Source organism: Canis lupus, chromosome 12 (genome assembly GCF_048164855.1).
Source record: "Canis lupus baileyi chromosome 12, mCanLup2.hap1, whole genome shotgun sequence".
NCBI lineage: Eukaryota > Metazoa > Chordata > Mammalia > Carnivora > Canidae > Canis > Canis lupus.
In genome coordinates this window covers 495,022-517,521 of record NC_132849.1, presented here as the reverse complement: position 1 = coordinate 517,521, position 22,500 = coordinate 495,022, and the positions used below count along the sequence as shown (strand labels likewise).

At 55.1% G+C, this 22,500-nt stretch overlaps 1 pseudogene; it reads left to right on the top strand.

Moving 5' to 3' along the window:
* The first annotated feature begins 20,145 nt into the window (after positions 1 to 20,145).
* On the top strand, positions 20,146 to 20,636 carry LOC140601874 (NHP2-like protein 1 pseudogene; annotated as a pseudogene).
* Positions 20,637 to 22,500: the final 1,864 nt, after the last annotated feature.

The following is a 22,500-nucleotide window of genomic DNA, read 5'->3' as shown; positions in this document are numbered from 1 at the left end:
GGCGCCCCCAGGCGGGAGCTGGCCCGACCCACACGCGCCCGCCGAGCCACCGCCGGCGGCGACTCGGCTCGGGAGCGGGCGGCGGCCCAGACAGCCAGCCGGCCGCCAGCGCGGCACACACGCACACACACGGGGTGAGTGGCGTGGGGGGGGGGGGGCGGGCCGCCCCAACCCCCCGGCCGCGCGCACGCTCGCACACGCACGCGGGCAACACACCCCGCACCGGACGCCGGCCCGGCCCGGCGGGATCCTCCCCCGTCTCGGAGGGGGGAGGCGCAGGCCGCGGCAGGTAGGCAAAGAGCGGCACTCTGCCCAAACACGTCGCGACGGGAGTCCAACCCCGCGTCGCTGGCCACACTACACGCGCAGAGGAGGGGCAGCGGCTGGGGGCTCCGGTACCCCAAGGCACCCTCTCGGATCGCTAGAGAAGGCTTTCTCACCGAGGGCGCATCGCCCCCACCCGTTCGTCCTCCCAAACGGGCCCCACCAGGCGGCGCTCCGGGGCCGACAGGGCTCGCGGGGCGGGGGGCGGGTCTCCGGCAAGGGACAGGCACAGGGCAACCCCGAGCGCTCGCGGCCGGTGCCCCCTCGAGGACGCCGCCTCCGCCTCGCCCGCGCACGGCGTGGTCACGTCACCGCCCAGAGGAGAGAGCTCCCCGCCTCCCGCGAGGCGGGCGAGAGAGAGGGACGGAGACGGGGACACGACCCGTGCCGGGAGAGAGGGGCAGCCCCTCGGGCTGGCCAAGCGCCGCGGCGCTGGCCCGGCCCGCCGCGGGCGCTCACGAGCCCCGCCAAGTCCTCCGAGTCACACCGCCCCACGCCACCCACCCCCCGCCGGCGCGGCGAGGGGGGGAGGAGAGGAGAGGGGAAAGGAAGACGAGGCGCCCGCGCCCCCGCCAGGGGCACGGGTGCGCCTCCCTTGCCGACTTCTTCCACCACCCGCTCCTCGGACACGCCGACGACGACGGCGGCGGCAGCCCGAGGGGAGTCGCCGGGGAAGGAAACGACGCCACCGCTCGGCCTCAGGCACCTGAGGCGACCTGGAGCGCTCCAGGGGCACCACGGAGGGCCGGGCGCAACGCGCTCAAGCGCGCCCAGGCCGGGCGGTGAGCAGCGCGGCGTCGGGCCGGCCCTCCCCCGCGGAGGAGGGGAGGGCCGCTCGCCACGGACCCAGGGCCTTCGGGAAAGGCCGGCGAGAGTGTCCGCCGCGTCCGAGGACCCCGGTCCCGCCAGCGCCGCGAGGCAAGAAGGCGGGAGGCCGGGGTCGGGCCGGAGTCCGCACCACCCCCAACCCCGGCGCGCGCCCCCCGCGCACCCGCCACGACGGCCGGGCGCGGAGGAGCCGGGGAGGGAGGGGCCCGCGGGCAGAACGAGAAGAGCGGTCGCATCCGCCGTGGACGCCCGTCCCTCGTCTGACGCGGCTTAGGCCCGGCCCAGGAGAGCACGAGATCACCACATCGATCGATCGGCAGCAAGCTGCGGCCCCGAGGGGGCTTCCCGAAGAGCAAAAGCCCAGCGAGGACGGCGACCGGGGGGACCTGCTTCCGCCTCACCGGCAAGCCCCTCGACCCCCGGGGGGGGGGGGGCAGGAGCGACCGGACAACCCCAGACACAGCGGGGGACGCCTGACACGCGGCACGGAGCCTTGCGAGACAGGGGTTGTCACGGCCAACGGCCGGGTGCCCACGGCATGGAGCGCACGGGGGTAAAAGACCCACCGCCACCTGCCCACACCGCCCTCCCTCGGGTGCCGGAGACCGGAGGGCGACACCGCGACCCGGGCCACCTGGAGTCCAGCACGAGAGCCGGCGCGCAGGCCCAGGCGGACGGCTCAGGCTCCAGCGAGCGAGGACAGGGACCGGCTCGGCCGCGCGGTCAAGCCCGGAACCCCACCCGCGCCCAGAGGCCCACATCTCTAAGGCGAGCGACGGACGGACCGGCTGTCTTTTACGTCTGCCTGTCGTCTGTCTGCCTGTCGCCGAAACACAACGTGTCAGCACCTACCTGGCAACAAAAAATGTTCATTTCGGGCAAGAAAATAACCGCGCCTGCCGGCGGGGACCAGCCACAGGTCACCGCGACCTCCCGGGACCGTGACACGGCCAACTGTACCCAAAACCTGCCCCACGGCGCCCCCCCACCCCCACCCCACGGAGCCCCCAGGGCTATCTGGTCGACCCAGGGAAACCGGGGGGGGGGGGGGGGGTGGGTGAGGAGGGGCGATACGCGGTCGGTGGAGACGCCACGCCGCCACGCCGCCACGCCGCCACGCCGCCACGCCAGTGATCTCCGGGAGGAGACTTTGAAAAATCATCAAAGTTCTCCGGAGGCAGGCACCGTGCGGAGGCCGTCCCCCGCGGCCCTCAGGACCGCCCCGTGCCTACCGCCGTCCCCAACCCCGGCTCGGGCCAGGGGAGGTGGAGGGCCACGCGCGGCAGAGGCAGCCTCACCGGGAATCGCCACCGGGGCCGGACGCCCGAACGGACGGCCCGCCCACCCCCGCGTGGCACCCGGTCCGACCGCCCGGGACCCACCTCCGCAGCGGGCCTCGGAACAAGGGGAGAAAATCGCGTCCGACGCCCGGGACCCCCACACGTGCCCGCAGCCGGGTCTGTCGCGCCACCCACGGGCTTCCCCTCCAGGCTCAGACCGGTCCCCGTCGCCAGGGCGTGACCACGGGAGACAACCGAGTGACACGGAAGGCAGGCCCGAAGATCGCCCGGAGCCACAGGACGGACGGCGGGACACACCCTGTCCCCCGCCCCCGAGGCGGCCCAGGTCGGTCCGCGCGGGCGGAGGAGGAGCCACCGGCGGGTGCTGGTCGACCCACCCAGGCGGCCCGCACGGCCTCCTCCGGGAGCGAGGCGGAGGCGACAGCGGCGACAGCGGCGACGGCGACACTCCCTCGCAGCTCCGGAGGTCCAATCTCCGGCGAGCGCATCGCGCGCCGAGGCCCCGGCGACAGCCGGACGCTCGCGCCGGAGCCGCCCTCCTCCTGGAACTCGGCCCCGGGAAACCGACACCAAAGCTGTTCCTTGCCTGTCGCCGCCGAGCCTCCGGAGGGGACACGCTCTATAAAAGCGGCCGCCAGGTGGCACCCGACAACCGGCGCGAACGACAGCGGGACAGATCCGGGCGGCGAGGCCGTCAGGGCGCCTCGGATCTCGCCTCTCGGCCCGGGGACGGCGGAGGGCCCCGAGAGCACACGGCCGCGCACCGCGCGAACCCCCGTCCTCCCGGGGCGGGGGAGCCTTGGAAAACCCGTCCGTCCGTCCGTCCGTCCGTCCGGGCCCGCTGCCGCCCGGAAAGGGGGTCGCGCTCGCCGCGCGGGGCTCCCGGGACGACTCAGGCACGTTTCCGAGGTCAGGGAGGGAACGTAGAGCCGAAACCAGGCGAGGACTCTTAGGACGGCAACGGATGCACCGTTTTTTCTCGTGTCCTTCCTTCCTTTTTTTTTTTTTTTTTTTCTTTTTCTTTAGGATTTTATTTATATATTTATAAGACGAAGGAGGGAGGGAGGGAGGGAGGTCACGAAGGAGGTCTGAACCAAAGGCGCTGGAGAGGACGGTGTGCCCCCCCCCTCCCCCGCACCACCTTCACCTCCACCCTCTCAGCGTCTGGGACCTGACCCCCCCCCCCCCCAAATACTTGTCTATTGGGTTGAATGAGAAGAGGTCGTGGAAGAGGAACTCAATTCTGGGGGGGAGGGGAGGCTCAAAGAACATAAGGATTTTCTCTTTCTTTCTTTCTTTCTTTCTTTCTTTCTTATAACACAATCTGTTTCTCCAGAATTCTCCTGCTCACGCTCAACTTCCTGTCCTTGAAGAGAAGAATGTCATTCACTCCCCTCCTGGCGCTCTCCTCCAAGGCACCTTCCAGGGGCAGGAGAAAGGGTGTGCTTCTCTTCTCAGAGGAAAAGGAGGGGAGTCAGCGGGACCTTCTTTCACCTGGGGGGGTGGGGGGAGCGGCGGTGTGCGTGTGTTTCTTTGCTGCTGCTGCTGCTACTCTATCAAAGTGTCTCCAGGTAGGGAGGCCGGGGTGGCTCAGCGGTTGAGCGCCTGCCTTTGGCCCAGGGCGTGATCCCGGGGTCCTGGGATCGAGTCCAACAGCGGGCTCCCTGCATGGATGGAGTCTCCTTCTCCTTCTGCCTGTGTCTCTGCCTCTGTGTGCATCCGTGCGTGCGTGCGTCCGTCCGCGTGCGTGCGTCCGTCCGTGTGCGTGCGTGCGTGCGTGCGTCCGTCCGTGTGCGTGCGTGCGTGCGTGCGCGCGCGCGTGCGTCTCAGGACTACCTACATAAAATCTTCAATCAATCAACGTGTCTATGGTTCAAAACAGTACTCTGGTTTCCTTCGTACCCAAGTCCTATGTCAGATTGGACTTTTGACAGGAGAAGGGAGGGCGGGCCACATTTTCTTCTGCCCTGGCGGAGGAGAAAGGGAAGATGGGCGGGCACAGACCTGGGCATAGTCTTCTCTGTCGTGGGGGTGAGCGGAGGAGTCGGATTCGGCTCTCACGGGACGGGGTCTAATTTCTCCGTGGACGGACAATTGGGCAGAACGTCAGGCGAACGGAGGACGAGTCATGGTCAGAAGACCATGGACAAGACCGGCTATAGATGCTGGAGTTTCCGGAGCAATGATTTCATCAGAGGCACGCGAAGGCCAAAGACTTCCAGGGAGCGTGTTTATAGACGCCTCGGCCTGTAGGTCCTTCCTTTCGAATGGACGGTGCTCCCATCCGGTCGGTCGGTCGGTCCGGTCGGTCACCTTAGCATATCTTCTCCAGCTCCCGTGAGCCGTGTGGTCATGCAATTCTACTTTGGGCCTAACGGGGGATGGATGGGACCGACCGTGCCACAGAAAGGGAGACCGCATCGAGTCCTTGAGCCTAAGGCACGTCTAAGACAGTGACTCTCTAAAGTACGTGGAGGGGATCCCTGGGTGGCGCAGCGGTCGGTTTGGCGCCTGCCTTTGGCCCGGGGCGCGATCCTGGAGACCCGGGATCGAATCCCACGTCGGGCTCCCTCCCTGTGCATGGAGCCTGCTTCTCCCTCTGCCTCTGTCTCTGCCTCTCTCTCTGTCTCTCTCTCTCTCTCTGTCTCTCTCTCTCTCTCTCTCTCTCTATGATTATCATAAATAAATAAAAATATTTAAAAAAATAAAAATAAAATAAAGTACATGGAGGCAGAAGGAGGCCAGCTGGAGTTTTGTTGTGTGGGTTGCGTATCTGTGGCAATGGGGTGGGTGTGGGTGGCTGTTGTTTGTTTTCTGGACGAGGTGAAAGAACCCTTTGAGTGCAAGTATTTGCAGAAGGGGGCCGGCGGGATGGGAAGGTGTGGGTCAGTCCATTCACCGAGAAAACCGGAGACTCGGCCTTTTTAAGAACTCGGCAACGGGAGGAGTATAGCTTGGCTCATCGCAGCAACTGGCAACTCAGCAGAAACAACAGAACATTCCCAGAATGAATGGAGTTTGCAGGAGCCAACGTGAGCATGCCCCACCACCCTCCGCGGGTGCGTCCGTGTAAACACACACACACACACACACACACACACACACACCCCCGGCCTTCCATTTCCAAATCCACCAGAGGACTCAGGGTTGGTTGGGGGTGGGGATGGAGGGTGGCGGGTGGCAGAAGGGAGGTTCAGGGCCATCCATTCCAATGGCCCTCATTCAATCATTTCATTCAAATGCACATGGCTGTCTGTTAAAGTCCGAGCCTGGGACTTCTCTCCATTGAATGGCTTTCTGCACCTCCCCCAAACCCTCAGGCTGCGGCTCCCAAGCTGTGGGGGAGGGGAGAGAAGAAAAGAGAAGAGAAGAGGAGAGGAGAGGAGGGGAGGGGAGGGGGAAAGAGAAGGGCAAAGAGGATGTCTGAAGAACTCACATTGTTTGGGGTCCAAAAGCGACCCCTCCTGGTTTCCTGACCCAGGAAACCCCAATAAACCCTTTGGGAATCAATCCTGAATGTGGAGGATGCCATCTCACTCTTAATGCCTTCCAGGGGTGGGGGTGCGTCTGGGAGGGCGTGGCATGGCGGGGACTGGTGAATCTGATGGGGAGTTAAACACATGACCACCGTGGTGTCTTAGGGTCCAGAGGCCAAACACAGGCATGGAGTGATATGGGCGAAGGACTAAGGGAGGCCTGGCCAGGGACAGTTCTGACTCATCCACCCTGGGTGAGGGCCCAACAAGGACACTCTTTCCTCTAAAGCGACGGGCCAACAGTCTCCTGGTTCCCCATCGACCTGTCCTCCCTCTCGCACCCACTTCCCAAGGGAAATCCGCAGTCTCATTCGAAGTAGTCCCCGGCTGTGTCACAAGCCACCTTCTGTCTACTAAAAGGAGTAAGGAAGATGGACAAACATGAACCAGCCCGACAGATGGCACCTCCGCACGGAGGGGTTGGGGGGTGGGGCCCTCCCCGGACAAAACGTGACTCTGAGCTTGAAAACATGAAAGGGCAGAAGCTCCCGGGGGGGGGGGGGGGGGGGGGGGGGGGGGGGCCGGCCCGGCCCCGGGCCCCAGGCCCCGGCAGGCCCGCTCCGTCAGAAGAGCACTCAACTTTTGATTGCAGTCAGGGTTGTGAGTTTGAGCCCCACGTTGGGTCTAGAGATGATGAAAAATGAAGGAACAAACTCTCAATAACTTAAGTATGTATGGAGCGCCTGGGTGGCTCAGCGGTGGAGCGTCCAGGGATCCCCGGGTGGCTCAGCGGTTTAGCGTCTGCCTTCAGCCCAGGGCCTGATCCTGGAGACCCAGGATCGAGTCCCACGTCAGGCTCCCTGCATAGAGTCTGCTTCTCCCTCTGCCTGTGTCTCTGTCTCTGTGTCTCTCGTGAATAAATAAATAAAATATTAAAAAAAAGAAAGAAAGAAACGACTACAACATTCCATTTTAGGTGACGTCTATTTTTCTTTTTACCACAACTGGGGGGAAGAAAAGCAAAACAAACAAAAACAAACAACAACAACAACAAGACCCCACCCCCACCCCCCCACCCTGTCCTTGGCTCAGAGTAAGGGAATTCCTGGGTCAGGTTGAAAGAGGGGGAGGGGGTGATATCCTGTCGTCCGCAGTGTGGAAAACCAGGGTTCAGCAACCTGGAATTGTTTCTGCCTCGCCAGGTAGACAGACGTGGTCACTGTCGTCAGCCCTGCAAAAGCAAGGCAAGAGGGGATCCCTGGGTGGCGCAGCCGTTTGGCGCCTGCCTTTGGCCCAGGGCGCGATCCTGGAGACCCGGGATCGAATCCCATATCAGGCTCCCGGTGCATGGAGCCTGCTTCTCCCTCTGCCTGTGTCTCTGCCTCTCTCTCTCTGTGTGACTATCATAAGTAAATAAATAAAAAAAAGAAAAAAAAAAAAGAAAAAAAAAAAAAAAGCAAGGCAAGAGGGAAGAACCTCCGCATTTCCAAGCACCTCGTAGGGGCAACCTGGGAGGCTCGCTGGGGTTAAGCAGCTGACTCTCGGTTTCATCCGCCAGGAGGTGGCACTCTTGACTCGCCCAGTGAGGCCGCGGCGACCTCTGGAAGGAAGGTATCAGGCTCACGGTTTCCGAGGGGCTCGGGTGGCTCCCGAGAAGTGGATCTGAGTGTCTCCAGGCTGTCTGATCCTATCTGAGTCTTAGGATGCGATTCCAGGGGCCCCTGGCCCGCTCGGTCAGTAGAGAGCACGACTCTTGGCCTCCAGGCCGTGAGTGCGAGCCCTACGTTGGGAGTAGAGATCACTCTGAAAAATAAACCGGGGCGGGGGGGGGGGGGGGGAGGGGGGGGCGGAGGAAGAGAAGAGAAAAGAAAAACAGATGCCATTGCACTCAAGGAAGGCAGGTCTTGGTGATACAAGGGATTCTTCCAACAGTGGCCGGTCACAATGAGAACATATTCCCACGGAACAGACCTCACGCAGATGATTGGCAATTGCCATAAAAGAAAGATAACTCATTAGAAAAAGAGAGAGAAAGAGAGAAAAAGAAAAAAAGAAAAGAAAAGAAAAGAAAAAAGATAACTCACTGAGAGTTTCTGAACACTGACGGGTCACAGGTAGGGAGAAAAGATAAGGATTTTAAAGATTTTTTTTTCTTTAGATTTTATGTATTTATTCATGAGAGACACAAACGCACACAGAGAGAGAGAGAGAGAGAGAGAGAGAGAGAGAGAGAGGCAGAGACACAGGCAGAGGGAGAAGCAGGCTCCATGCAGGGTCTCCAGGATCACGGCCTGGGCTGAAGGCAGCGCTAAACCGCTGAGTCACCAGGGCTGCCCAAGGATAAGGATTTTAATTTGTTTACAAACTCACTCGTTCCTCCAATTTCTCTAAGGTATAGATATCTCTACAGACAAAGTTTCCTTCAAACTGGAAGAGCAAACATGAGGGGATCAGCAGTGATTTGAACAAGAGTCCTTAAAAAAGGGTCATCAGGACGCCTGGGTGGTTCAGCGGTGGGAGCAGCTGTCTTTGGCTCAGGGTGTGATCCTGGAGTCCCTCATCGGTCTCTCCCTGCAGAGCCTGCTTCTCCCTCTGCCTGTGTCTCTGCCTCTCTCTCATTGTGTCTCTCGTGAATAACTAAATAAAGTCTTTAAAAAACAAAAACAAAGAAACCGGTCATCATTGTCTTTCGCTCTTTTCAGTTCCATGTTGTTCCTTTTAGTTCTGTTTGTTTAAGATTTTATTTATGTATGAGAGAGAGAGAGAGAGAGAGAGAGAGAGAGAGAGAGAGAAGCAGGCCCCATGGAGGGAGCCCGATGCGGGACTCGAACCCGGGACTCCGGGGTCACGCCTTAAGCCCAAGGCAGAGGCTCCACCGCTGAGGCACCCAGAAGTCCCTGGTTTTGTTCTGGGTAAATGCAGCTATTTCACTAGTTCTGGCAATTCATACTGTTGTTCGATGATCTCAGGGTGACCAGAAACTGAGATGTGTCAAAAGTCCTTTGCGTGGTTCTTCTGGAATCTGGGATAAATAAAAAATAAATAAATAAATAAATAAATAAATAAATAAATAAATAAGTGTGCGTGTGTGTGTGTGTGTGTGTGTGTGTGTGTGTGTTTTGTTTGTTTTTGCAAGAGCATCAGAACATGGCATGTACATGACATGGCGGTCACCGGTGGACGTGGTTAAAGACCCGAGGAGAGTTGGCTAGAGTGCAGTCGAGAAGAAAAACGGATTATGATTTGTCACACACGGCATTTTAACAATGTACCGGGGCACGTTACCACTTAACGAATTTACGTCGCTTTTGGAACACCCACAGCATTCACGCAACCAATATAATCTAAGAGGGCTTATGATTCTTTGTCTGACGCTGCTTCTCACGTGCCTTCACATAGCAGGTAAACGACCTATGTTAGTCAAGAGACTCAACCTAGGGCTAGACTTTTCTGGGATCCGCTGAAAATCCATGAGCGGATGAAGGAACCAGCAAACAGCCGGGCAGCCAACCGACCAGCCAGATACACAAACCATCCATCCATCCAACCAACCAACCAACCAACCAACCAACATCTCAGAAGCTTTCAAGGCCCGGGCCTATAAAGGATCACGGGTCATTACAAAACTGAAAACAATGTCAGTATCTGTTTCGCCAGGGTGGCCCTAGGAGATTCCACAGGAGCTTATAGAGTTGTCTCCAAAATGTAGCTCCTTTAATATTGAGAAGTTTTCACTCTCTCACGGAGGTAATTCGCGGATAAAAAGGAATATAAAAACCTGGCTGGTCCGGAGAGAGAAAATAATAATAATATATTTTTCTCTTCTCTGTTCACAATCCCTTGCCATGATGAGACTACCAACGCAAGGAAATCTCTTCATTTTAACAGAGACAAGAGCCGAGTCTTAATGCTATACCAGTGTACTAGTAAAGCTCACTTCTCCCAATCTCAGTCTGTCCTGACCATGCCTACAATTCCTTTTCAAAAAAATCTGCTTCCGGGACGCCTGGGTGTTTCAGTGGTTAAGCCTCTGCCTTTGGCTCAGGACGTGATCCCGGACTCCCGGGATCGGGTCCCATAGCGGGCTCCTTGCACGGAGCCTTCTTTTCCCTCTCTCTGCCTCTCTCTGTCCCTCCCTCCCTCCCTCCCTCCCTCCACTCCCTTCCTTCTGAATAAGTAAATAAAATCTTAAAAAAGAAAAAAATAGCCAGGCTCATTTCAGGACAGAATTATTTTCTTTTCCCTCACCAAAACATGTATTCTCACGCCTTGTACGTTTCCTACACATCTCCTACTTGTCACACACGGAATTGTTTTCCTTCTCGTTCTCCAGTAGTCTCCATTCCATTGGCAGGCTTTTGCAAAATTGTAATATATTAACTTCCTTTCAGAGAGAGAGCACTGTGTGAAGGGGGGAAGGGGGAGGAGGAGGAGGAGGGAGAGGGAGAGAGTGGGAGACCGAGCATCTTTCCTTTTTTACACTATTTTGTTTCTTTATTCCTGTGTGTGAGAGAGAGACAGAGACAGAGACATGGGCAGAAGCAGGTCCCCCCCCCCCCCCCCCCCCCCCCGCAAGGAGACGGATGCAGGAAAGGATCCCAGACCCGCATGATCGGGAACGAACGAACAGAACTTCATCCCAGATCGTGGGAACTTGTGAAATATTGGCACTCGTCCTTATCGCTCCGAGCTGTCCTGTTCCGATGATGTTTACCCGCGCCAGCCTTTGAACTCCTAACCTACAGTTCCTTTTTTTTTTTTTTTTTTTAATTTTTATTTATTTATGATAGTCACACAGAGAGAGAGAGAGAGAGAGAGAGGCAGAGACATAGGCAGAAGGAGAAGCAGGCTCCATGCACCGGGAGCCCGACGTGGGATTCGATCCCGGGTCTCCAGGATCGCGCCCTGGGCCAAAGGCAGGCGCCAAACCGCTGCGCCACCCAGGGATCCCATAAGCTACAGTTCCTTTACAAAGGGATGTTAGCAATATAGCATCCGGAGGTAGAGGAAACCTCTCCCTCGTAGAACCCACAGGGACACGTAGACACAGACGAGACGCCAACAAAGTATATAGCCTTGGTCTCACTCCTATCTATCTGTGGAGAGGTCACGAAAGACCCGATGTTCCGATCTCCCCGCTGGCTGGGTGACAACAACTCCAGTGGCCAGCGAGCGTGACCGCGTCCGGACCCCGTCCATGTCCATCCTTTGGTTTCCATTTCGAAAGAGAAGAGGCCGGTTTCCTGCAAAGATACCCAAAGCCGCAGCAACAACCCAACCCGAAGAAGACCAGAGCGTCTGTCTCCCGGAGCGAGCCGAGCACTGGTTCCTCACTCACCAACAGTCGGGACATGACTGATGGAACCAGAGGGATTCCTAGGTTAGGTTCCGGTCCCTGGGCTGGCCTCATTGCCAGCTTTCTCTAATCGTGGAGAGCATAGCATTGAGGCATGAGCAAAGCACCCCATTCACCCGGTTCGGGCCATGTGAGCCTCAGGTTCCCCTTCCACGTGTCCCAGGTCAGCGAGCACTTGCAAGTAAGTATAGGCCCCCTAAGCAGTCCAGTGGTAGCCTGCCGGAGTTTCCTGTGGCTGGCGGGGGGGGTGGGGGTGTCCTGTGCTCAACCTTCGCTGCAGGGTTCTCTAGGGTCTGGTTCGGTTCGCCCCGCTTTTCTGCGTGCGCGTGCACGTGCGTGTGCATGCTCCATAAGGAGCTGGGGCGTCCTCGGGAGGAGGGACGCCGTAGAGAGTGGACAGTTTATTCTCTGATCTTGGTACGGGCAAGGCTGTAGGGCTTGAACTCTATGGGAACCAGGAAGGTTTTCTTCCGTTTTCTCATCGTCAGTTTTGGCAGGTTGCCTTTTAGCGATCGATCAATCCGATCGAAACAAAACAAAACAAAACAAAACAACTTTTTTTCCCTTTTTGTAAAGATTCTGTTTATTTTCTCCTGAGACACAGTGAGTGGGAGAGTCGGACCGACACACAGGCAGAGGGAGAAGCAGGCTCCATGCTGGGAGCCCGACGTGGGACTCTGATGCCGGGCCTCCAGGATCAGGCCCCGGGCTGAAGGCGGCGCTCAACCGCCGAGCCACCCGGGCTGCCCACCTTTTTCTTTTCTTTTCTTTTCTTTTCTTTTCTTTTCTTTTCTTTTCTTTTCTTATTGTTTTATTTTCAAAAGATTTTAGGTGTATGCGATGTTTACACCCAGGTTAGGGCTCGTCCTCACAACCGAGAAATATAGAGTCCCACACTCCACCCACAGTGCCAGCCAGCAGCCACGCAGCCCTTCATCGATTTCATTTGTTCATTTATTTGCTTGCTTGCTTGCTTGCTTGCTTCCTGGCTTGCTTATGTATACATTCATTCAGCCGGTCGGTCGGTCAGTCGATCAGTCCAGTCAGTCAGTCCTTTTAATTAATCATTCATTCTTTCCTGTTTTAGAGATGTTCTTTATTTATCCATGAGAGACACACAGAGACAGGTATTGACAGATGCAGAGAGAAGCAGGCTCCCCGCGGGGAGCCCCAAGTGGGAGTCGGGGCCCCAGGACCCCAGGATGATGACTGACCTCAAGGCAGATGCTGAACACGGAGCTACCCAGGCATCCCCGTTGCTTGACTTTTTAGGGGAGGCAGACAGGCAACGTGCACTCAGTGGCACGGAAATAGAGCCCAACTAGTGCTGAGTTTTCTGGGAGCCGTTTGGGCCTGGGTCAGTGTGAAAGCCAATGGAGCAGGGCCCAGAAACGTTCAAGGCTGAGAATTTCCTTCCTCCATAATCATTTCACAGATGCTTAACTGAAAGTGGTATCTATGGTATGGCAAACGTCTTTCTCTGTTTGGGTTCTAGCAAGACCCAGAGAGTCGAAGCCCCTAAGCTCACGGACTGAAAGTTGCAAGTTGGATGCAGAGATAGTTAGGCAGGCAGGCAGAGCCGGAAAGGCAGGCGCCACACCGGTGGGTCCAGGTGTGAGGAGTGTGGGATCCCAGGGCAGCTGGGACGGACACAGCCTGGTCCGGATCCACCCAGGTCAGTAGCGTTTCCTGACACAGGACAGGCACCAAAGAGGGGCCTTGGGGTGGCTTTCCTCCTCCGCCTCCTTGGGATGGGGACATCTGCCCCACTCGGGGCATGCCCCCCACCCGCCTGTGCGGTGTGTGGAGAGAGACCCTTTGTCTCGCCGTCACCGCTACAGCAACCGAGGACAGTCCTCAAACAGGAGCACGGTCACATGAGCATCGGTCCCATCTGAACCTATTCCCTCGTTGGGGATCCTAGGGTGCTAGGGTGTGTCTAGGGATACACCTGGAGGACGAGGTCCTGTGTGTGGGAACCCGACGAACGCACAAGAGGGTGGGTGGCGGTGGGAAGGAAGAGGTGCGGACGAGGTGTGCTCGGGTGGCATACCCGAGTTTGAGCGTCTGCCTTCGACTGGGCTCCGGGCGGGCGTCATCACGGCTTTTTGGGGATCCAGCACCGCACCGGGCTCCCCCCCCCCCCCCCCCCCCCGCGTGGAGCCTGCTTCTCCCTCTGCCTGCGTCCCGGCCTCTCTCTGTGTGTCTCCCGTGAATAAATACAGTTTATTTATTCATTTATTTTTTATTTATTTTTTTTTTATAGGGATATTTTAAGACCTTCTTTCAGTTGCCTTTTTATTTTTTTTAATTTTTATTTATTTATGATAGTCACAGAGAGAGAGAGAGGCAGAGACATAGGCAGAGAGAGAAGCAGGCTCCATGCACCGGGAGCCCGATGTGGGATTCGATCCCGGGTCTCCAGGATCGCACCCTGGGCCAAAGGCAGGCGCTAAACCACTGCGCCACCCAGGGATCCCCTTATTCATTTATTTTTTAAATATTTAATTTATTTATTAGAGAGAGAGAGAGAGAGAGAGAGAGAGAGAGAGAGAGAGATCGGGTGCCCGATCAATACAGTGTAAGAAATTAAACTTAAGAGTAAAAAAATGGAGGGCAGCCCCGGTGGCGCAGCGGTTTGGCGCCACCTGCAGCCTGGGGTGTGATCCTGGAGACCCGGGATCCAGTCCCACATCGGGCTCCCTGCATGGAGCCTGCTTCTCCCTCTGTGTCTCTGCCTCTCTCTCTCTCTCTCTCTCTCTCTCTCTCTCTCTCTCTCAATAAAAAAATCCTTTAAAATAATAAACAAACAAACAATGAATGAATGAATGAATGCACGAACGAACAAATAAATAAATAAAATTTAAAGAGTTTCAAAAAAGAGAGTAAAAAAATGGAATGGAAAGATAACTTGGCGAGGAGGATGTGTGAACGTATGTAATGCCGCTGAGCGACTCTAGGCTTAGAAAGGGTTACAAGGTTCCATCGTAGGTGACGCCTGTCTTTTGGACCACAACCGAAACACAAAACAAGACCTCCTGTCCCTGGCTCAGAGTAAGGGAGTTCCTGGGTCAGGCTGGAGGGGGTTCCTGTGGTCCGCAGAGTGCAGAACCCCGGTTCAGCCATCTGGACTCTTTTCTTCCTGTCCGCGGGGACAGGCGTGGTCGCAGACGGCACACTCCTGTAAAGGCAAGGCCAGAAGGAAGAACTTCAGCATTTCTTTTGCTCTTCTTTTCTGTTCTTCCGGTTGTTGTGGTTCCGGTGTCGTTGAGCCTCAGCATTTCCAAGCACCTCCTAGGGGCAACCTGGGAGGCTCGCTGGGGTTAAGCAGCTGACTCTCGGTTTCGTCCGCCAGGAGGTGGCACTCTTGACTCGCCCAGTGAGGACGCGGCGACCTCTGGAAGGAAGGTATCAGGCTCACGGTTTCCGAGGGGCTCGGGTGGCTCCCGAGAAGTGGATCTGAGTGTCTCCAGGCTGTCTGATCCTATCTGAGTCTTAGGATGCGATTCCAGGGGCCCCTGGCCCGCTCGGTCAATAGAGATCACTTTGACAAATGGACCCCGGGGGCCGGGGCCGGGGCCGGGGCCGGGTGGGGGGCGGGGGGGGGGGGGGGGGGGAGAAAGGGAGGGGAGGGAGGAGGGGAGGGCGGCGTGGGGACCGGGGGAGGTCGAAAGAAAGAAAAAGAGACGCCATTCTACTCAAGGAAGGCCTTGGTGATACAGCGGATCCTTCCAACGGTGTCTGGTTGCAATGAGCACGGATTCCCACCGACCTTCTGAAGAGGATTTAACAATCGCCAAAAAAAAGGAAGATGACTCACTGAGAGTTTCTGAACTCTGTTCAGGGTTTCGTGGACCTCATTCAGTTCCACGTTGTTCCTTTCTGTTCGGTTTCCATGCAGCTTTTTCATTAGTTCCGGCAACTCCTACTGTATGTAGTTGGACAATCTCAGGGTGACCAGACACCGGGATTCGTCCAGAGTCCTTTCCGCGAATCTTCTGAAAAGTGGACCGCATTGTTGCAAGACCTTCCTCACAACACCTGCACGTGACAGGGAGGTCACCCACGGATGGACGTGCCTAGAGACCCAATGAGAATTCATTATAATGCAGTCGAGAGGAAAATCCGACCAGTTTCTGTCACACACACATACACACACACACACACACACACACAACACACATGCACGTACGCAGAGCATTTAAACAGTTCGAATGTGGAGTGACGGCACTCTACCAGGACACGTTACAAGTTTAGGAATTTCATTTCCTGTTCGGAACACCGGCAGCATTCACCCACACAATATAATCTAAGAGGGCTTATGATTCTTTGTCTGACAGTGCTTCTCATGTGCCTTCCCATAGCAGGTAAACGACCTATAGTAGTCAAGAGACTCTATTTAGGGTTTGGCATTCTGGGATCCGCTGAGAATCCACGAACGGATGAAGGGACCAGTAGACAGACAGACAGGCAGCCAACCAGCCAACCAAAAACATCTCAGAAGTTTTTGGGATCCCTGGGTGGCGCAGCGGTTTAGCGCCTGCCTTTGGCCCAAGGCGCGATCCTGGAGACCCGGGATCGAATCCCACGTCGGGCTCCCAGTGCATGGAGCCTGCTTCTCCCTCTGCCTGTGTCTCTGCCTCTCTCTCTCTCTCTGTGTGACTATCATAAATAAATAAAAATTAAAAAAAAAAAAAAAGAAAAAAAAAAAAGAAGTTTTCAAGGCACATGCCTACAAAGGATCACGGATCATAACAAAACGGAAATCTTCAGTGTCTCTTTCGCCGAGGTGGCCCCTAGGAGATTCTACAGGTGCTTTTAGAGTTGTCCCCAAAATGAAGCTCCTTTACCGTGGAGAAGTTTTCACTCTTACGTAGTAGGGGAAGACCGGATACAAACGAACCCAAAAAATAAAATAAATAAGTAAATACCAAAAAAAGTGAAACAAGAACAACCAAAAAAAAAAAAAGGGAATCTAAAAACCTTGCTGTTCTGGGCAGGTAAAGGGAGACACACACACACACACACACACACACACACACACCCCAAAAAACAAACAAAAAACCCCCAACCAAACCACACCAAACCAAGGCAACCAACCAAACAAAAAAGCACCTTGTCTTTGTCTTTTCTTCTCTGTTCACACTCTTATCAAGAGTAGACTACCAATGCAAGAGAATCTCGCCATTTTAGCAGAGAGAAGAGCCAAATCTCAGTTGTACACCAGTGTACTAGTAAAACCCACTTCTCCCAATCTCAGTCCGTCCTGACCACGCCTGCAATCCCTTTTCAAAGAGTCTGCGTCTGGGACGCCTTGGGTGGCTCAGCGGTGGAAGGTCTGCCTTTGGCTCAGGGCCTGATCCCAGGGGTCCTGGGATCCAGACCCACATCGGGCTCCCCACGTGGAGCCTACTTCTTCCCCTGCCTGTGTCTCTGCCTCTCTCTCTCTCTCTCTCTCTGTCTGTCTCTGTCTCTCTTTCTCTGTCTCTGCCTCTCTCTGTCTCTGTGTCTGTCTCTCTGTTTCTCTTTATCTCTCTGCCCCTTTTCTCTGTCTCTTTGTCTCTCTCTCCCCTTCTCTCTGTCTCTCTCTCTTTCTCTGTCTCTGCCTCTCTCTGTCTCTGTGTCTGTCTCTCTGCCTCTCTTTTCTCTCTCTCTCTCTTTGTCTCTCTCCCCTTCTCTCTGTCTCTGTCTCTCTCTCTGTCTCTGCCTCTCTTTATCTCTCTGCCTCTCTTTTCTCTGTCTCTCTCTCCCCTTCTGTCTCTGTCTCTCTTTATCTCTCTGTCTCTCTCTCTCTCTCCCTGTCTCTCTCCTTCTCTGTGTCTCTCTCTTTCTCTATCTCTGTCTCTCTTTGTCTCTGTCTTGCTTTCTCTGTCTCTATCTCTCTGTGTCTCTGTCTCTGTGCCTCTGTCTCTCTTTGTCTCTCTCTTTCTCTGTCTTTCTCTCTGTCTCTCTCTGTCTCTGTTACTCTCTCTCCTTCTGTCTGTCTCTCTCTCTGTCTCTGTCTCTCTCCCATGAATACATAAATAAAATCCAAAAAAATAAAAAACAGAAAACAAAAAACAAATCTCAAAAATCTCCTTCATAAATCCCTTCTATAATTTCTTTTTCCATTCCGTCAGTCTTAAGTGTTCTTTCTCTAAATAGCCAGGCTTTGGGACGCCCCTGTGCCTCAGCGTTTGAGCGTCTGGCTTCAGCTCAGGGCGTGATCCCAGACTCCTGGGACCGAGTCCCATATCAGGGTCCTCGCATAGAGCCTGCTTCCCTTGTCTCTGCCTGTCCCTGTGTCTCTCATGAATAAGTAAATAAAATCTTAAAAAAAAAAAAAAAAAAAAAAAAGCCAGAGTCATTTCAGGACAGATTCATTTTCTTTAACCACCACCACCAGCACCCGTATTTTCATGCCTTGTATCTATTCTACATGTCTCCTACTATCTCACACACAGAGGTTGTTTTCCTTATCGTTAACCAGTAGTCTCGATTCCATGTGGCAGATTTTTTAAAATTGTACTTATTTTACACTTTTTGAGAGAGGAGAGAGAGAGAGAGAGAGAGAGAGAGAGAGAGAGAGAGAACTTTGTGAAGGGGGAAGGGAGGGAGGGAGGGAGGGAGGCAGAGACAGAGACATAGGCAGAAGCAGGCTCCCCACAAGGAGCCAGATGTGGAAAGGGTTCCGGACTCGGATATCCCCCCCCCCGCCGCCCCAGAATTGGGCCCTGACCCAAAGGCCGATGCTCAACCCCTCAACCACCCAGGCGGCAGACTGTTAACTCCTAGAAACCTCAGTCTCTGGTGAAAAGTCAGTAGGAACCACGGGCACATTGTCTATCGTACCAGAAATCCTTAGATTGTCAAATGTATGAATACATGTAATAGTTTTTAGAAACACGTGTGTGTGTGTGTGTGTGTGTGTGTGTGTGTGTGTGTGTTTGTGTATGTATTGTTGGGCTGGCTGAGAGACAGGGGCACCCAAAATGGCGGACATCTCAAACCGGGTCAAAATGGCTGATCTTCCCGTCAAAGCATCCCTGACCACCACATCATCTCCAGTGAGTCGAAGCCTAGATGGGAAACCGAAACTTTCCATCCAGGAACCGCCCCCGCCCCCTCCCCCTCCCCATCGTCTGATACTATCCCCCCCCACCCCCAGCCAATCACCTAAGGACACGGTGTTCCCTTGTCTAATTTGGCTAGGGACCCACCCGGATTCCAGAGTCGGAACCAAGAAGGCTTCAAAACCCCCACAGTCCCCAACCCCGCGCGACTTCCCTGACTCTGGCCACCTCTCCGAGTCATGGAACCTCGCCCAGGAGCGCTCCCCATTAAAGCACTCTCCAACCTACTGCCTGGCTCTGCTGGTTTTTTATTTCTCCGCTGTTCATTTTGTAAAAACCTAACATGTAGGGCACAATTTTTTTTTTTTTTAAGATTTAAGAGAGAGAGAGAGGGAGGGAGAGAGGGGGGGGGGGCAAAGACACAGAGGGAGAAGCAGGCTCCAGTGCAGGGAGCCTGACGTGGGACTCGATCCCGGGACTCCAGGAACACGCCCTGGGCTGAAGGCGGCACTAAAACGCTGAGCCACACGGGCTGCCCTGTATGATACAATTGTGAAGGAAGCAAGAAACAGGGGATCCCTGGGTGGCTCAGCGGTCCTGCAGGGTGCCTGCTTCTCCCTCTGCCCGTGTGTGTGTGTGTGTGTGTGTGTGTGTGTGTGTGTGTGATGAATTGTGAATTAAAATTTAAAAAAAAAAAGAGGAAGGAAAAGAGAAACGAACAAACCAACCTGAAACACGTTTACTGACACACCCAGGTATCTGCAGGTTTCCTGAATCAGACAAAAGAGAAACACAAAAACTGAGGTGGGGGGAGGGGGGGGAAGGAAGAAAAGGGCAAGGGGTGGGGGAGGAAAACACAACACCACAAAACAAAAAAACCACCTTGGCTGTCTTACTGACTCACACTTTAGTATTTTACCTTTCTGTTGGAAAGACAGACGCCAGGTATCCGATGAACTGAACCCAATTTATCAATTAAGCTAGTTACACCTTCAAAGTTCCAGGTCACCAAAGATTTGGGAAGCTATTGTAAAAGTTTAACCTATAGACCTTTTTTCATTTTTTTTAAAATTTATTTATTTATGATAGTCGGGGGGGGGAGAGAGAGAGAGAGAGAGAGAGAGAGAGAGAGAGAGAGAGAGAGAGAAAGAGAGAGAGGCAGAGACATAGGCAGAGAGAGAAGCAGGCTCCATGCACCGGGAGCCCGACGTGGGACTCGATCCCGGGTCTCCAGGATCGCGCCCTGGGCCAAGGGCAGGTGCCAAACCGCTGCGCCACGCAGGGATTCCCCCCTTTTTTCATTTTTTTCTTTTTCTTTTTTTTTAACCTGCTTGCTCGTCACAAGGAAAAGTACACGAGACGGACAAAATCGATCATTTGAAGTAGTTTCCGTGGACAAATCCTCAGAGGCACAACTCCACTAATCCGTTGAGTTCACAGCAAAGTTGAGTACGCCCGTCCCTCGGGGCCTGGACCCTCCGGCATGGGCATGGCATCCGGGTGGGTCCCGGTGGAGCAAGGGGATAAGTAGTTCTCCTTTTCTTTTCTGTGCCTGTGGGTCTAACAAGACACCACACGTGTCTTGTTTCTTTGTAATGAGGTGGCGGAAGGGTCTATCTCGATCACCACCATTCCAGGCCCACAAACTGTGACGGGAGCACAGCACATCCCACCGCCCACCCCAACGGCGGCGGGGGCGGGGGCGCGTGGGGACAAAACCGGTTATCCGTATGAAGTGTGACGGTGATAGGTAGCTCCCAGGACACGTCTTTTCACAGGAAACCCACAGGGACCGCGGATACGCAGAGATGACTGAGGCTGATGTGAATCCGAAGGCCTACCCCCTGGCAGATGCCCACCTCCCCAAGAAACTCCTGGACGCGTGTTCAGCAGTCCCGTAACTACAAGCAGCTTCGGAAAGGAGCCCACGAAGCCACCAAAACCCTCTGTGGAGAGGCATCTCTGAGTTCATCCTGATGGCTGGCTGCAGACGCCGAGCCCCTGGAGATCATCCCGCACCGTCCGCCGCCCGCCTGCCTGCGTGCCGCGTGAAGAGAAGAACGTGCCCTACGTGTTCGTGCGCTCCAAGCAGGCCCTCGGGCGGGCCTGCGGGGTGTCCGGGCCTGTCCTCGCCTGTCCCGTCACCATCCAAGGAGGCTCGCAGCCAAAGCCGCAGATCCAGTCCATTCAGCAGTCCATCGAAAGGCTCTTCGTGGAAACCGCTGGCCTCTGTCCCACCCCTCACGGAGCCCAGCCCTCCCCCCCTGGGGTTGTGTCTACCGTCTGCGTTCGCATGTAGTTTCTCCAGCTGCCTTCTCTCGTTCTTTTTTTTTTTTTTTAAATTTTTATTTATTTATGATAGTCACAGAGAGAGAGAGAGGCAGAGACACAGGCAGAGGGAGAAGCAGGCTCCCCGCAGGGAACCCGATGCGGGCACACGAGCCCAGGGTACCCCTTCCACCTCCCCAACCCCCGCCCCGCATCCAGCCCCGAGAGGAAGGCAGCCGCCCAACCACTGAGCCACCCAGGCGTCCGTCCCTCTTTTCCTTTCTCTTATCCGTCAACCTTCCAGCCTTCCGCTTCCACCTCCGCCTGTTCCTTCATCTCGGTTTCCTCCTGGAAAACAGGCTTTGTGCGTGGTTGCCTCCCTCTCAGCCCTCTGAAAGAGGTGGAGTGGGTTGGGCATCAGTTCTGGTGCTCGTGCGTGCGTGTGGACTTGGGATTTCCGGCGTCCGCCTGCCTGGCCTGCTTTCCCCGTCTTCTTCATGATTTGGACTCAAGGGAAGTGGCGGGGGGGGGGGGGGGGGGGGAGATCGGGTCCTTATTTGTCTGGCCCACCTCTTGGGTCCCATCCCACGAGGCCTCTTTCTGATGGGGTGACCTAGAAGTCCGAACGTAGGGAGGGAGGGAGAGAGAGAGAGAGAGAGAGAGAGAGAGAGAGAGAGAGGAGAGAGGAGAGAGGAAGGGGCAGAGACCTAGGCAGAGGGAGAAGAAGCAGGCTCCACGCAAGGACACAAACAAACCTTCCAAAAAAAGAGAAGGAAAAAAAAGGTAAACTTGCGGCAACGGCCCGGCCGCTCGGGGGTCGAGCTCCGCCTTCAGCCCAGGGCGTGGTCCTGGAGACGCGGGCTTAGAGTCCCAGGTCAGGCGCTCTGGATGGAGCCTGCTTCTCCGTCTCCGTCTGTGTCTGATGAAAGAAAGAAAGAAAGAAAGAAAGAAAGAAAGAAAGAAAGAAAGAAAGAAAGAAAGAAAAGAAAAGAAAGAAAGAAAAAAGAAAATGAATAAATAGTAAGTAAGCAAGTAAGTACGTACGTACATACATAAATGCACATACATACAAACAAAGACAAACTCGGGGCAACGGCCCGGCCGCTCGGGGGTCGAGCTCCGCCTTCAGCCCAGGGCGTGGTCCTGGAGACGCGGGCTTAGAGTCCCAGGTCAGGCGCTCTGGATGGAGCCTGCTTCTCCGTCTCCGTCTGTGTCTGATGAAAGAAAGAAAGAAAGAAAGAAGAAAGAAAGAAAGAAAGAAAGAAAGAAAGAAAGAAAGAAAGAAAGAAAAGAAAAGAAAGAAAGAAAAGAAAATGAATAAATAGTAAGTAAGCAAGTAAGTACGTACGTACATACATACATACATACATAAATGCACATACATACAAACAAAGACAAACTCGGGGCAACGGCCCGGCCGCTCGGGGGTCGAGCTCCGCCTTCAGCCCAGGGCGTGGTTCTGGAGACGCGGGCTCAGAGTCCCAGGGTCAGGCGCTCTGGATGGAACCTGCTTCTCCGTCTCTCCGTCTCCGTCTCTGATAAATAATAAATAAATAAATACATACATACATACATACATACATACATACATACATGAAAGATAAATAAATAGATAAACGAATGAATAAATGAATAAATGAATAAATGAATGAAGAAATAAAAGAACAAAGAAGTACGTACATAAATACATACATAAATACGTAAGCAAATAAGGAAATAAGTAAAGACAGACATACATACATACATACATACATACATACATACAAACAAACCTTCCCAAAAAAAAAAAAAAAAAGGGAGAAAAAAGAAAAAGGCAAACTGGCGGCGACGCATGGGGGCTCGGCGCTCGAGCGCCTTTCTCCCCGTGCCGAAGTGTCTGCCTGTCTTTGCGTCTG